Genomic DNA, 12,605 nt, shown 5'->3' with positions numbered 1-12,605 from the left:
TGACAGTAATGATATTATTGAAGGAGACTTTGTAATTACAAAAATAGATGGGAAAAAAGCGTGATCAATTATATACATAGCGCTTGGGCTTCTGAAAAAAAGGGGTGGGAGAGGGAAGGACAAAACAGTGAGGAACAGAGAGAGACATTAGGAGATCTGTGGAAGAGGTAGGGATGGGATGGGGTACACGGGGCAATCGACAACAATGGATATGAGGGAGTCTTTCTCCGCAAAGTACCTTCTCATATGAAATTCGATCAAGCTATGTTCATTGTGGACGAGATCGATTGTGGGACTTTTTCCAAGTGGGACATCGTTCGAAAACTACCTCCACCCGAATTTTTAAACGGAAGCTAGAGAAAATCAAAGCAACTGGTATTCAAAATTAATCTCAGTCAGTGGGAGTTGCGAATTTAGACATTAAGACTGGAACACAAAGATAAATGACATGAAAATGGACGTTCGTATCCGGTTGTGTATGGGACAATGTTTTGGAAATATTATGTTGGTATCCTCGATGGATATATATATATATATATATATATATATATATATATATATATATATATATATATATATATATATAATTATTTTCCGTTCATTAAAATTCTAACACATCGCTAATTTAGACTGTCCTCATGTTTCCTTAGGACCATTATCATCTTCCCCCATAGTGATGATCGACTTGCCCCAGGGGTGGGCAAGTTGAGCATTTCAACCACAAATTTTGAATTGCATTTTATAGACATTCAATGATCTCTAATATTCTCTAAATTGGGCAGTTGCTTGGGGAGATAGATGGACTAACGAATGGCAATTGAATGGTGTTTGGCTGGCAAATAATCTGATGGCAAAACGGACAAAACCAAAAAAGGGACCATCTTGCCCCACTCTCATATATATATATATATATATATATATATATATATATATATATATATATATATATATATATATATATATATATATATATATATATATATATATATTGTACCCAAGGACTTCAAATACACACATGACGTGCATAGAACAAAGTACTGCAACAACTAGAACAGCCCTAACTGTTACCACCATCTGGGTGGGAACATTTTTAGGCCAAGTCTTTTACAAAGCAGCTGGCCTCGGCTTGACGTTTGACTAAAGGTGGGTTTAGGAGAAATTTGTAAGTTACTCGCAGTGCCGGCGATAGCTCGCCTCGTCTTCGCAAAAGACACCGTGGGATCTTCAACATCCACCAACTACTATCAGCAGACAGGACCCTGGTTTAACGTCCATCCGAGGGACGACACACACATTGATGAATCATCCTGCCTGTGAAACACGATGATGACAGTTTATAGCTGGATCAAGATTCAAACTCATGTCGACAGCTCGAAGGTGAGTGTGCATAGACCTCTAATTGTCTAAGGTTCTCAGCTATCCTGTCAGCCTTGCCGATAACAAAGGTACTGCGAATAATGCTCAACAAGACCTTTCTCTTTGTTTGCTTTTTGTACAGTAAAATTCTGCAAGTGTAGTATTGTTGAAGTAACCAGAAATAAATGTTTTGATAATTTGAAAAGTTAAGTAGATCAGCATGTTTGGATGTCATGGTGCTTTTCGCACCGTTTTAATGGGTTCTTGTTCGAGGTCTGTCTGGGTAAACGTGCGTTTGTAAAGGCTGATTGAGTGTCGCACGACACTGAGATTACGGTGTGGAGTATATCCTTTTCTCATTACTTTCTCATTAACTCTCTCTCTCTCTTTGCTGCTGGACACCGACCTTGCACGTCCTCCTTTCCACTTACGTGCTCACATCACACATAATCTAAATGGTATAAATATACCTTTTGTATGCCCTTTTTCTGCTCATTCACTTTCTCGGTTTCGTCGTCTGTTTTTCTTTATTTCTTTATTTAATCCCTTCTTTGTGCCTCATTCGAACCACCGCAATCTCTTGCCTTCATTCCACATGGGCTACCCTCTCCAACCCGGACCCACCCCTCTCCCTCCCTCGAAGCATGCACACCCACCATTGTGTAGGCCAGATCTCCCTGTAGCAAACTGGCCCTTATCGCCCTGTGTCCCTACCCCACGCTCTGCGGCCACCGTGAGAGACGCAAAGCGGGCTGAAAGAGATTATGCGACGACTTTAATTACCCTTTCGCCCTCCGTGCCCTGGACAGACTCATTACCATTGAGGTGAATGAGCTTCCGAGAAAGGAACTGTCAATATTCCGAACCGAAACTCTTAATCACAATTTGCAGGAGGGTCAGTGACGCCCGGAGCGCGCGCTTGCGCAATTAAATGTCTCCAGGATGCAGCTAATTGAATGACACATTTCCCGAGAGACACCATTAACATCAATAATGATTTTGATGTCTGAACGACGGTAATTAATTTCCCTCTCCCACGGCGGGAAGTGCAATAAATAAAGGGGCGGCAGAGGTGGCATAAGGAAGAGAGGGAATTGTGGGCAGCAGGCTGCCATAATGCGGCGCGAGACCACGACCATGGCACGTCCTGCCATTTGTCTACCACAAAGACCCTTCTTTTATCATAAAGTATCACTTACCGACACACATCAGAAAATTGTGGGGTTACATTGGAATATGCATTGTACAATTATTGTGATCTTGAACTTAAGTGTTTTTGTTTTTTGTTTTTTTGTGTACAGTGTCGAGACTCGTATAAGAGCGAACACACAGAACGCACAACAAGGGACGCAGGAGACAAGAGGGGTGGGAGAGGGAAGGACAAAACAGTGAGGAACAGAGGAGAGACAGCAGGAGATCTGTGGAGGAGATAGGGATGGGGTGGGGTACATGGGGCAAACAAGATGGACACCACAGGGACTTTCAGGACCTTACACAACATGGACTTCCAGAAAGGAAAGCAGGAAATTTCAAGGAGGTGGGTTTAGAGTGGATTAACGGGAGTAGAAAAGATCATGGTTTTGGATGGGGGAAGATAAGAGATGGTGGTGAACAGTTGTTTTGAAGATCTGGATGGAAGATTGGGATTGAAGAGTGTGTGGGAGTTTTTCTATATCTATACATATGTATGTATATGCATGTGTGTATATAATATATATATATATATATATATATATATATATATATATATATATATATATATATATATATCGATGGAAAGACCCACTCACATCTCTCACCTGTGAATGCAGGGAATAGCCAATCAGCTCTCACCTAATCAACTAAACCCAGGTGGCTAGGATAATATAAACAATTGACCCCTCCCACTCTCCTCGAGCCGAAGAAGCTGCATCAAACAACCAAAGAAGTCCTACACAAGGGAAGCGCGATGCTGTTTTGAACCCTTTCCAGAGTTCCTCAACAACTATAAAGATGTTCACACATGGTACACATATGAGAATCTCAATGCTACACACCCCCTCAGCTACCAGACCAGTTTCAATTACCTTGTGTAGGTCTTCTTGGGTTGCTTTATGCAGCTTCTTCGGCTGGAGGAGTGTGGGAGGGGTCAATTGTTTCTATAATCCTTGCCACCTGGGTTTCTTTGATTAGGTGAGAGCTGATTGACATTCACAGGTGAGAGATGTGGGTGGGTCTTTACTTGTATATTGCCTGCTTTTGACGTTTGCATGTGGTACATGCTTGGGAGCCTCATTGGTATGCATTGCTGTCTGTGCTATCGCTGATGATTCGCCAATAAGTGATGAAACCGGTCTGGTAGTAGGTGTGTCACATTGAGATTCTCATGTATGTACATGTGTGAACATGTCTGCAGTTGTTAAGGAACTCTCTTGGAAGGGTTCGAAACAGCATAGCGCTTACCTTCTGTAGGTTGCTTTATTGGGTTGCTTTATGCAGCTTCTTCAGCTCGATGACTGTGGGAGGGGTCAATTGTTGTGTGTGTGTATATATATATATGTATATATATATATATATATATATATATTGTTGCAAATTCGCGCCCGCCGGCGTGCAATCGGCCACGTAACTCGAATCGCGGCACGTCGCCCACCGGACGGACAATTCAGTCATGACCCTCTCGGAACAACGCTGGAGCTAGTCACGGTTGGGGGTTTAACCTCACCACGATCGTGCCATTTGCCCACCCGCGCAGGATAGGGTTGCTCGCCAAATTCGATCTACCTAAGTACCTGCGCAAGTGGTCGACCGGGCGATCGTACCATGCCACAGGCCGACTCCGGACACGAACCGCTTAAGCGGTCCGTTCCGTGCTACAGTGATAACTGAGCGGTGTTATTGTCGGCCTTGACGGTTCCTATTATTTACCGGGATGTTGCACCCACTACGAACCCCTTACGTGAAGCAGGATGGAGAGTCAATTAAAAGGAAGGAGACAAAGCAGAGCGGGAACAGTTCAACAAGCAAGCATTTTATTCCGCGGCACACGGAAAGCACCTATATACAGCCATACAGAATCGAAATGCACATAAAGCAAATGTAAGAGTTAAAAACCGACTACGCGCACACACGGCCACACTTATACAGTTTTACTTCACAGATGGCGCCAACACACATTTACACAAAAGCAAAAGAAAGAAGCCACCCTCACAGACAAGGAGACAGACAGGCCCGTAGGCCAAATGCGCGCGGGGCCTGGAGGAGCGGCCAGGTCCGCGAGACCGGGGAGGTCTTACCCGCGTCCTCGTGACGCATTGGCGGACAAGCCGCAAAGTGTTTGCGCCGCTGTGCCACGACTTCGGGCCCCTGGCGTGCTTGTTGGCACCACATTTGGGGTGGGGGAGGAACGGAGCCCCCCTTTTGCACTATCTCAGCGCAGGGGGAAAGGGGAAATTGTTGATGCCCTGGGGGAGGGGAGTGGCTGGCTGGCTTGGGTCCCGCGTTCGCCCATTGGACGGAGGGGAAGTGGGCGTGAAGCATTTCTGATCCAAATTTTCCCCTCGGAAAGGCCGCCATTCGCGCTCACGGCTCGGTGCGTTTGGCACCAATCGCCGAACGGGCCTGAGACAGCCCGACGTTCAGTGTTCACAGGTGGTGCAGTTGTTGGTTGTGAAGGAGAAAGGCGAAGGTAGTGGAGGGTTTGCTGGTTATGGTGTCGTTTGGGAATGGCGGTGAAGCGATGTTTTCGGGATGGAGTTGTGAAGGTTAAGGTCGTGGCTGTTGGTGTTGTTGGCGGCTTAATGGTCGAAAATAATAATAGAGAAAGAAAAAATGGCTAACTCAAAGCGTTGCAGCCCAGATGAATCACACATATTCCCTCTATACAACGGGTTTGGGCTAACTACACATGTACCTATCGAGATATCTCACCTGCGGGCCCTTTATGGTGTAGTGCGAATTTCCACAGCCGTAACTATATATATATATATATATATATATATATATATATATATATATATATATATATATATATATATATATATATATATATATATATATATATATATATATATATATATATATATATATATATATATATATATATATATATATATATATATATATATATATATATATATATATATATATATATATATATATGAGCAATACCCGTGCACATGCACGGGATAGCAGTACAACATAGCTGGTAGCAGACGACAGACCGTACACGGGGAATGACAAAAATACGCATTGTGCAAAATGCAAGTGGTACTATGGAACGCCAAGACTTCCCAAACATTGTCGGCATGTCCGCGAAGTGCCACAGCAATTTCATAGGGATTGTGTGACGGCGAGCCGAGTTTTTAGTGTGCAAGCTTGGTATTATAATAGAGATATATATATAACTACTAAAACTCTCATCTTGTATGTATGTATGTATGTATGTATGTATGTATGTATGTATGTATGTTCCTGAAATACAGCCAAAATGGTACATGGTAGTGCAAAAATGTTAGTGCCACCTTACTCAGCATTCGCCTCCGGTGTGCAGTATCAAGTTTCATTAAAATTGGGCAAAGAAAAAAATTATTAAGAAATCAATTCCCGAATCAGTCAAATACGCTTTGGGAGAATTTGATCAATGCAAACAACCTCAGCAGTATAGTTTCCTGGGGCGATCTTTTTTTTTCTCTTTTTAACGAATTTTTTTTGTCAACCGCTGTCACAGCGGTAACCCAACGGGTTTACGGGTCGTCTAGCATATACATATATATATATATATATATATATATATATATATATATATATATATATATATATATATATCTTTCTGACAACTGACTGACTGATATTAAAGATCGGTACCTTCTGGGTGATGCAGAAAGCTGAAATTTTGTGTGCTGATGGACATTGAAACCAGGACACCAGAAAAGTCATGGAATCGTTGGACAACATCCTTAAATGAAAATATAAATAAATGAAAAAAAAATGCAGGTGAGTGACCTGAATGGGGAAGCATGGTAATTTTGTGTGCCAACGGACATCGAAGCCGATACACCAGGAAAGCATCACAGCATCCATCAGAAAGCATCCATAAACAAAAATAAATGAAAAATCAAATGCAGGTGAGCGACCCAAAACAATGGGGAAACATGGTTCGTATGTTTCTACAATGTGTAATCACACCCTGATAAATGTGTATATATATATATATATATATATATATATATATATGTATATATATATATATATATATATATATATATATATATATATATATATATATATATATATATATATATATATATATATATATATATACACATACTTACTGTATGTATGTTGGAGCAAGTGTATCAATGTGCAGCGATGAACCACATTTTATGACATCATTAATAAACCGTGTTTTTTGTGTTGTTTGTGTTCCAGTTGGAGCATCATTAAATAAATTGCATTCGTGTTGGGAGTACCCATGGTCAGGTCATGGGCACAACCCCTCCCCCCTTGCGAGGGAGGAAAGGGGGAAGACGACTTACAATTTTTGCCTGTATACATGTCACAGTGCAAGTCGTTTACTGACCCCTGAGGCAAACGGGGTATTATTTACTGACGCCTGTCTGCATTAGAAAATAATAGGACAGTACATGTACATATTTCATGTATGAGTAGACTTGCCTAATTGTCGCTTTTCTGATGGATTCAATCAAGAGACAGCATGTTGTACTTTACAAACATATTGCATGTTTAATGTTTATCTGTGAGTGTCAATGAGGATGCAAAATAAAGTAAAGCACATGAAAAAAAGATCGTTTCTTACACATAGTTGTTGTCGTGGATGTAGTTGTTGTTCTTCCTTGTCCTAAAGGGTTCCTGCTGTCATAGAATAGTAAATGTTACTGGTTGAACCACTACATCAAGCTCATATTCTGCTTCTTCATCCTCAATCTCAGAAAGAGGGGTTTTTGGAAAGTGCATCTTTATGATTAGACACCAATTTTTGTTGTAAGTAAATCGATTGCTAGCTTTCCAGTGGAACCATTTTTATTATTCCACGACAGCAGAAACCCTGTAGAATGAGGAATCACACATGCACGCATGCACACACACACACATACACATACACATACACATACACATATACAACACACACACACACACACACACACACACACACACACACACACACACACACACACACACACACACGGATGGACACTTCTAATTTTAGTAATAGATGGGTGTTCAAAAAGTCTTACGAACGAGATCTTTACAAGGCATGCTCACCAATGTTTTTGTTATTTTTCAATATGTGCATATAATTCATAATCGTTCGACACCCATATTCTTGTCTTGACAGAGCTCTGGGGTGTTCACAAGTCAAAACGGTCCTGGGAAAGAACAAATCCTGGACAAGTTGCCACTACTCTCCCACAAGCTCCTTTAATGAAGGTGCAGAAATTTTTTTTATCTATTCGTGGTTTAAAATATTCATAACTCGCCTACTCTTCACAAAGGAAATGTTGGGATCTTTAACATCCACCAACAACCAGCGCTGGCAGACAGCTACTCCAGCCTTAAGGCCCGGTCACACCTTGACGTTTTAGCCAGCGATGGCAACGTATTAAAATGTATGTAAAACGCTGGCTTACGTTGAACTTTTGATGTTTTTTTTAAAGATTCGGACGTATTCATAGCGACTTGGTCTTATGTATAACGCATTGGTAACGGACACAGAATGTTTCGTTGTGTTATAGATAACTTGTACCAACGAATGCTGAACCTGTTGTCAGCCTACACAACCGATGCCCAACGATAGTCTAACTTAGGCATAGCGCGTTGCACGCATCGCCGACGATGTCGTGACGTAGCCTATTAAAAGGCTGACACACAACGATTCGAATCATAACTGCCGTAGAAATGGAAGTGACAACATCGCGGTCACACCTTGGCGTTCTTGCCAGCGTATGCCGACCTAAGAAAAATGTGTCTAAAACGTTGGGGCACGTCAAATACAGTATGAGTAAGTTTGGTATACGTGAGTAGAACGCTAAAGTACGCTATCATACGTTGTAGTAAGTAGAGTACGTCAAGAAATTTTAAACATGTTCAAAATTTTGGGACGTACTCGGCGTATGACACACGTTCCGCATGCGATGGGGATAAGTTTTACACACGATATGTGGACGCTTACACACGTCCACAAAGGCTACTTATAAGCAACTCATAAGTCGAAACACGTCGCGGTAATGTCTTTTTTACATGAAACTTATTTCTAACTTATGTTTGACGTGCTTTGAACCAATTCTTTATGTAGTCCCAACACACATCGACGTATGTAGACGTATTCCAATGACTTCTTCCGGTCGACAAAAAAAAAATTAACGTGTTTCTAGCTTACAACTGCCATATAAAGACGTGTTCCCAGCGGTTTTGGGAATTGGTATATAAAAATGCTGCTCATAAAAGGGGAACCCAACAGTGTTTTCGAGTCCTTTTTGAGTCGATGTCCATGTCAGCAGTAACAGTATCAGTATCAGTATCAGTATTAGTATTAGTATTAGTAGTAGTTTGTTCATGTTGGCAGTAGTAGGTGAGTGTGAGGGGGAGGGTGTGGGTTATGATGGATCGTCCTTGTGTCCACGTGTCCACGGGTAGGAAACATATTTTCACCATTGTTCGAAGTTCTTCGCGGCTAAGTTTTTATGGGGCTTTTTCAACAATGAGCTATGGCTTGTTTTTACGATTTAGGTCTATTCATAACGGGTTGGACAAATGCACAATGAACGAATAATGTGCATAGAGCGCTTTGATTACTTATAGATATGATATACCAACGAATAATTATCGTGAAGCCGGCGTTCACAAACTATGCCCAACGATAGCCTAACTTATCCATATCGTGTGGCAGTTTATCTTTGCCGGTGACGTAGGGTTTGCTATTCATAGGCTGCCACTCAAGGATTTAAATGGCTGCATCTCCACTATTGATAGTAGACGCTTGCGCTCAACAATTAGATTTTTTTTTACACTCAACGACTTTTAAACGGTACCACTCAGCTATTTTCATTGTTTACAATGAACGATTTAAATTGCTGTCACTCGCCTTTGTTTTTTGACGCTGGCGCTCGGAAATTTTAATCGTTTCTATTGAACGTGCTAAATCGCTCAAACCCCACTATTGAAAGTAGACGCTTGCGCTCAACAATTCGATTTTTTTAACACTCAACGACTTTTAAACGGTACCACTCAATTATTTTCATTGTTTACAATGAACGACTTAAATTGCTGTCACTCGCCTTTGTTTTTTGACGCTGGGGTTTTGAAATTTGAAGCGTTTCTTCTGAACGTGTTAAAACGCTCAAACGAATAATGTGCATAGAGCGCTTTGATTACTTATAGACACGATATACCAACGAATAATTATCGTGAAGCCGGCGTTCACAAACTATGCCCAACGATAGCCTAACTTATCCATATCGTGCGGCAGTTTATCTTTGCCGGTGACGTAGGGTTTGCTATTCATAGGCTGCCACTCAACGATTTAAATGGCTGCATCTCCACTATTGAAAGTAGACGCTTGCGCTCAACAATTGGATTTTTTTTACACTCAACGACTTTTAAACGGTACCACTCAGCTATTTTCATTGTTTACAATGAACGATTTAAATTGCTGTCACTCGCCTTTGTTTTTTGACGCTGGCGCTCGGAAATTTTAATCGTTTCTATTGAACGTGCTAAATCGCTCAAACCCCACTATTGAAAGTAGACGCTTGCGCTCAACAATTCAATTTTTTTACACTCAACGACTTTTAAACGGTACCACTCAACTATTTTCATTGTTTACAATGAACGATTTAAATTGCTGTCACTCACCTTTGTTTTTTGACGCTGGGGTTTTGAAATTTGAAGCGTTTCTTCTGAACGTGTTAAAACGCTCAAGCTCGACTATTTTAAATAGACGCTGCCGATGGACAATTGGAATCATAGCCAAGCTAGACATCGAAGTGTGAACATCCTCGTCATGCCGAAGAAAAGTTTGAAGAATGCTGCAAATAAGTGTCCTGGCCGTGGCCGTGGACGCTGACGCAAGGATGATCCATTATACCGACGTCTTTCAGCCTATGAGTAACTTAAAAGTAACGTCTGTCAATGTGTGGCAACGATCGCGTAACGTGGCAACAACACGTTAATCATAGGTTAGAAATAAGTTTCGGGTACGCTAAACATTACCTCGGCGTGTCTCAACTTATGATTAACTTACAAGTAGCATGTGTTGACGTCTGTCAACGATCGCAGACCGTGCATACAACTTGTGGCCAGCGTAGCGGAACATGTGAGTCATACGCTGGCATACGTCGTGAAATTTCAAGCATGAAAAAATTTGAGGACAACCAAAAAGTACAACGTTTAAAGCCAACGTACAACGACATATGGCAGTGTTTTTCAGCGTGCTCTCAATGTTATCAAAACTTACCCATAACGTATTCAACGTGTGCCAGCGTTTTAGAAAAAAAATTCAAAAATCGGCATACGTTGGCTAAAACGTCAAGGTGTGACCGGGCCTTTAACGTCTTTTGGATGAATGGCACACATATTGATATATATATATTGACTCACCCTGCATGCAAAACACCAGGATGGCATTTTAGAGTTGGTAGGGATGGCACCCAGGCGAGACAGCTCAGAGGAAAGTTCACATCCCTCTCAACTATCCTTCCAGCCCATATATAATGAAGAAGAAAACATACAAATGTTTAGCCCACCTAGTGGGTTAAACATTTGAATATCAGATTACTGCGAGTCGCCCACATTCAATTCAGATCAAATGGAAGACCAAATAGGTACAGTCCTGTATTGGAGTAATCAGAAGGAACCCAAACAAGCAAAAATAAAAGATGAAGTCATCAGGAGGAACCTGGATAGGATTCACATTTCAGTTGCTACTCCTCTGCCCTCAAACGCCCCCCCCCCCAGGCACAACCAAATGGGCCTTATTCAAAAACAAACAAAAAAAAACATCAAAAAATAAATAATTCTGGCTGCTGGACCATGTGTGCGATTAAGTTGAAATTTAAAACTTGTATTCCACATCACTACCAGATCACAACTGCGAAGTTTCACATCGATTGATTAAGTGGTTCCAGAGAAAACATTATTTAATATTTTTTTATTAAATCCAATATGGCTGCCAAACCATGCGACATCAATTATTCCTTAACAACCTGTACACGCATGCTTTGGGGAACATTTCTATGAAGTTTCCCCTCGATCTGTCCACCATTCTGGAGAAGATTTAAACATTTTTTTAATGGTAAATCCAATATGGCTGCCAAACCATGTGACCTATGACGTGATATTTGTGAACCTTTTGTTCCTCATGGATAGGCGGTCATATGTGTAAAGTTTCTCCTCGATCTGTTCAGCCATTTCAGAAAAGATTTTTGCAAAAAATTTTTTTAAACAATATAGCTGCCAAATCACGTGACCGATGACGTCATCAAAAATTGTTGTGGACTATTTTATCCCTCGATGAACCTCGAAAATTTTCATACTGATCGGATGTAGCATTCGAAATATGCAATTATGATGTCATAACGAAGGCGCCTATGACGTCATAAAAAATCACACTCAATTCCCATGACGAGTACTTTGTATGTGCCAAGTTTCAATTTTTTCCTTGGTGTGGTTTCAGAGATACAGAGGTCCAAACTTTTTTTCCCTTTTTTCCAGCATGGCTGCCATACCACGTGATCTATGATGCCATAGTTATCGTTAAAACGTTCTACATGAGTAGTCGCACCAATGGTGAAAATTTCATCTCAATTTGATGAACGGTTGCGGAGAAAGATACGAAAGTTCTGTGCGGACAAACAAACAAACAAACCAACAAACGGATCCAAATGCGATACCCTCTCCTTCGGCGAGGGTAACTATAGTAACCGGATCCGGATTCGGATCTTCATCAAAATCGAATCCATTTGTCCTTGTCACACACCAAACCTGTCCACCAAGTTTCATTTGAATCCATCCACAACTTTTTGGGATATCTTGCTTGCAGACAGACAGACAGGGGTGAAAACGTAATCTCCGTCCACCTTCGGTGGCGGAGGTAATTTTGTTGGGTGGTTCTACGTGAGGTGCAAGGATGTAGTTGCCACATGATCATAACCGATTTCCTCTGTGTCGTTCTGTGTGACAGAAGAAGAAAAGGGGACAAATTCGTCACTATGTGTGTTTTCTAATGACGATTAAGCAGTGGAAGCTTCAGC

General features: G+C 41.3%; 1 long non-coding RNA gene across 1 annotated transcript in view; it reads left to right on the top strand.

The window, feature by feature from the left end:
- LOC147030193 (uncharacterized) overlaps nucleotides 1-12,605 on the top strand; it is a 143,861-nt gene that overhangs the window by 37,340 nt on the left and 93,916 nt on the right. The window contains exon 2 of the long non-coding RNA XR_015056256.1: nucleotides 7,694-7,785. This is a non-coding gene — a long non-coding RNA (uncharacterized LOC147030193). The remainder of the gene's footprint in view (nucleotides 1-7,693; nucleotides 7,786-12,605) is intronic.

The sequence above is a fragment of the Eptatretus burgeri genome, chromosome 3, assembly GCF_056783735.1.
Source record: "Eptatretus burgeri isolate ZD-2024b chromosome 3, Ebu_testis_v1, whole genome shotgun sequence".
NCBI lineage: Eukaryota > Metazoa > Chordata > Myxini > Myxiniformes > Myxinidae > Eptatretus > Eptatretus burgeri.
The sequence above is the reverse complement of the archived record's forward strand: the minus strand, read 5'-3'. Positions and strand labels throughout refer to the sequence as shown.